At 30.0% G+C, this 5,000-nt stretch overlaps 1 protein-coding gene across 2 annotated transcripts in view; it reads left to right on the top strand.

Moving 5' to 3' along the window:
• LOC122246002 (uncharacterized) overlaps positions 1-5,000 on the top strand; it is a 489,277-nt gene that overhangs the window by 253,415 nt on the left and 230,862 nt on the right. The window lies entirely within an intron of this gene.

The following is a 5,000-nucleotide window of genomic DNA, read 5'->3' as shown; positions in this document are numbered from 1 at the left end:
GGGTGGGGTGGGGTGGGTGGGGGGGTGGCAGTGACAAGAGAAATATGATAGAAGGAGAGAAGATGATAAGAAAAGCGATGAATTTAGAGAGGGAAGGAAGAGAGAGAGAAAAAAATAATGAAAATCAATAAAGGAAAAAAAAACAAATTGAAAATCAGAGGAAGAGAATAAATGAAAATGAATTGAGAAAGTGACAATAAGAAAAGATAAATCAAGAGAAGGGGTAAAGAATGAAAACACAATAGATGAAGAGAAGAGAAAATAGAAGAGGAAAAAGAGATGAAGAAGAAAAATAAAATGAAACAATGAGAAGAACGAAAAATATAAAAAGACAGAAAGAAGAGAATAATATAAAGAAAGAAGAAAGTAATACAAAGAAAGACAGAAAAAGTAAAAAAAGATAGAAAAAAAGTAGGAAACAGAATATATAAAAAAAAACGAACAAAAAGAACAAGAGAAAATAAAACAAAACAAACAGCCAACAAAAAAACAAAGACAGAGAGAAAGAAAGAAAGAAAGAAAGAAAAAACACAAAGAAAGAACGAAGAAACAAACAACCAAGAAGCCCCACCTTAAGAAAATGACCATTCCGTTTCTAGCAGCCTTTGAATACACCTCATAATTAGTGCTAAGCGTACTAATCACTCGTATTACCGTATTACTAACTTTACGAGCACACTGAAAGAACCCAAAATAGTACACGGACTTTGTTCTTGTAGTTTTACTCAACTCGAAAGTGTTTTCTTTCTCGTATTTTTATTTTAATTATTTTTATTTGTTTGCTTGTTTTGTTTATATTTGTATTTTTTGTTGTTTTGTTTATAATTTCTTTCTCGTATTTATTTCTTCTTTTTTTTTTGGTTTGTAGTTTTTGTTTATACTTTTTTCTTATTTTTGTTGTTTTGTTAATACTTTCCTTCTCGTTTTTTGTAATTTATACTTTCCTTTTCGTTTGTTTTGTTGTTGTTTTTGCTTGCACTTCCTCGTATTTTTATTTTTATTATTTTGTTTGTTGTGTTTAATCTTTCTACCTCGTATTTTTTGTTTACAATATCCTTCTCATATTTTTACTTTCATTATTTTTGTTTGTTTTGTTCACACTTTCCTTCTTGTATTTTGTTTTTATTGTTTAAATCTATTTTCTTGGTTAACGTTTTAATTGTTTATCTGTTTATTTGTTTATCTAGGAATTCATTTATTTGTACATTTATTCCTGTATTTATTTACTTTTTCTTATTTTTTTGGCAGTCTATTTCTTTAGTCCTTTATTTATTTATTCTATTAATTAGTTTATGTTGTTCTATTCAGTTATTTATTGAATCTATTATATGATCACATATTATCATCTGATTAAGATGTTAATGATTATGATAGTGATAGTTATTATTATTATAATTCTCATTCTCAATATTCTTATTTACTGTATTCTTCTTCTTGTCATTGTTATTGTTGTAATAATAATAACAATGATAATAATGATAATAATGACAATAATAATAATAATAATAATTACTATTATTATTATCATCATCATTAGTTTTATCATTACTATCATCATTATTGGTGACATTATCATTATTGTTATTATTATCATTATTATCATTATTATTATTATCATCTTCATTGTTATTATCTTTATCATACTATTACCATAATTATTATCCTTATTTTTACTATTATTGTAATTATTTTTATTTTTATTATTTTGTTTGTTTGTTGTGTTTAATCTTTCTACCTCGTATTTTTTGTTTACAATATCCTTCTCATATTTTTACTTTCATTATTTTTGTTTGTTTTGTTCACACTTTCCTTCTTGTATTTTGTTTTTATTGTTTAAATCTATTTTCTTGGTTAACGTTTTAATTGTTTATCTGTTTATTTGTTTATCTAGGAATTCAAACTACTACTATTATTATTTTCATTATCATCATTGTTACTATCATTATGGTCCATGTAATCCTTTTTACCAACAAAGAATTCCGAAGAGCTAATTATACCCCTTTTTTTCTTCTATACTAATTCCGTCGCAAATGTGCAATCCATTAACGATTTTACTATAAGTTTTAGCTATTGATTCCTCTCATTATTGGCTTCGTATTGCAAAAAGAAAGAAAGAAAAAATGTATAAGGATCTAGAATTTCACCTTCATATAACATAAAATCTAACCCCCCCCCCCACCCATCCCTCTACTGTTTCCTATTTATAGCTACTGTGATTGGCTTATTGATGTGTACTGTGATATATGATCAGTTTTATTAATGCATTATTTTTTTTTAATGATATGTGACTGAAATGGTATCGGAAAAAAGGCCTGACCTGTTATAATTAGTTTTTCGACATTTTATGTAGGCTATGAATTTGACAAATGCCATTGTTAAAATTATTGTTATTGTTATTATTTACATTATTCCTATCTTTGTCATTATCATTATAATTTTCATTCTTCTTGTTATTATGATTTATAATATTATCATTATTATTATCATTATTATTATTAGTAGTAGTAGTAGTAATAGTAGTAGTAGTAGTAGTATTAGTATTTTTATTCTTATTATTATTCTCATTATCATTATTATCATAATTATCTTTATGATTATTATTATTATCAATATTATTATGATTATCATTATTACAATTGCCATCGTCTTTATTATCATTATCATTATTAATATTATCATTCTTATCATTACTGATATTGCCATTTTCATTATCATTACTGTCGTTTATGTTATCATTATTTTATTTCCCTTTTTTCTTGTTTTATTTTTTCCATGTCGATATTGGTGATACGTGTGTACACTAAGGCCAATATAGCACGCTGGTGAAATGGGAAAACCGACCATACTGCCTTCCTTACCAATTGTTGTAATATTTCTGTACGGAACACGTTTATCTATTCACCTGATTATCAATGACTTTATCTACTTTTTGACGTTTTTAGAATGAATGATTTTCTTGTTTACTCGATTTATTTTTCCAATTATTGTTATCTTTATTTCTGATTTATATATTGAGGGTCTTATTAGTTAACAGATAAGGTTGATAAGAATTTTCTAAAAATCGTATATAGATGAGAATGTATATTAAATGTATGATCAAAAATTGTTAATGAATGAATATGACAAAATATAAAAAAGAATGTAGACAGAAGAAAACGTATGTATGTATAGATAGAAATGAATTGAAAGGTCTTGGCTTAATAAATATAGATAGAAAATTTATATAGATACAAAGTGCGGCCAGATAAAAATGAATTTGAAAACCTAATAATGAATAAAATGTAGACACGGAAAAATAAATTGAACAATAAACAATATCCGATTAATAGATTTGGGTAACAAGACTAATAGACATTTCATAAATGATAATGAAAGATGTACAAGATATATAAATCTTTAAAAAAAAGCCGTCTGGTAGCTCAGTGGACAGCGTGTCGACTTCACATCCCCGTGGTCGGCAGATCGAGTCCCGTCCAAACTCGTGAGCTTCCTTTGTCACCTGGCGGTTACTGACGTAGCTGGGCACTGCGTTGGGTAAGGACCAAGCTCAGATCGAGGCAACACTCGTTGGCACATTCTCTCACGAGTCAGCACTCGCTGACACAGGCAGGCTCGCCTCAGTGCATACAAGTCCGGCGTAGCATCTGCTCCGTAAATCTGACTTATCCTTATCCTTAAAAAAAAAGAGAGAGAAAAAAAAAAAAAAACGGAAACATTGCTAAACTGAATAACATGTTTTTCCTTCTCTAGTTATTCATGTATTCATTTAGTTATTTGTATTCTGTCAGTCCCCACACTACATTATCTCTATTATCTTAGATAGTCTCTCGAGAGTATTGATATATTTTCTGGCTTATGAATCATTGTAGTTCTGATGAAGATGGAATGTTTAAACGTGTCTGTTACTTGTTTTGATAAGTGAAATGGTTCATTCTTAATTTTGTATTTAATGCATGTGTATCTCAATCTTTTTTCTCTCTCTCTCTCTCTTCGCTCTTCACCTTTCCTTTTCTCTGTTTGTTTTTCTTCCTCTTCTCTCTCGCTCTCTCTCTCTTCCTTCCTCTATTTCCTATTCTCTCTCTCTCTCTCTCTTTCTCTTTCTCTCCCTCTATTTCCTTCTCTCTCTATATATATTTCCTTTTCTCTCTCTCTATTTCCTTCTCTCTCTCTCTATTTCCTTTTCTCTCTCTCTCTCTCTCTCTCTCACTCACTCACTCAATCCGTGTTTAATCTCGGTTGTATTCACAACAATGTCATTAATGATTGCATTCCATTTTCCCATTCTATGAATACTTGTCTCCATTTTCACGTTCTGTCTAGGTATGTTATATTTTTCCCATGCCAGTCGGGGAGGTGTGAGGAATTAATTGAAATTGCCTTTTGATATGCTGATTGCACTCATGCATAACTTCAATGCTATTTGTGTCCTCTCTTTACGTGTGTGTGTTTTTTTTTTTTTTTTTTTTTATCCTTTACGAATATGCTTCGATGAAAGTCCGATGTATCTTTTTTTTTTAGCTTTTTATTGGTAATTTGATTGTGAAATTTGAGTTAAAGGTGGACGTATTTGATGTCAAATGTTAGGTCAGGTTTAGCGTGTTTTGTTTCGCTCTGTTCGTATTGTTGTTTCGATTCTGTGTATTTCATTCGTTTTGCATTATATTGGTCTTTGTTTTCTATTTCTATTTTATTGTTTGCATTACTTCCTTATGTCAGTGTACTTCCTTCTTGGTTTATTTCACTCTTTATCTAACCTCCCCTTCTCCCCTTTTGGTTTCATGCCTCTCTGTATATACCTTCCTCCCCCCCTATCCTCCCCCCCCTAATTTCCCCGTACCTCTCCCTACCTCTTTTTATCCTATTTCTTCCATACTCCTTCCATCTTTCATTCCATCATCTCCCTCACTTCCTTACTTACTTCCTTTACTCCCCCCCTCCACCTCCCTCTCCCTCCTAGAACCCACTATCCTCCCTCACCTCCACATCCACACCCTCCCTCT

This window comes from Penaeus japonicus, unplaced genomic scaffold (genome assembly GCF_977035675.1).
Source record: "Penaeus japonicus unplaced genomic scaffold, GWHDUDI00000001_assembly GWHDUDI00000005, whole genome shotgun sequence".
Lineage (NCBI taxonomy): Eukaryota > Metazoa > Arthropoda > Malacostraca > Decapoda > Penaeidae > Penaeus > Penaeus japonicus.
This window is presented reverse-complemented; position numbering and strand designations above follow the sequence as displayed.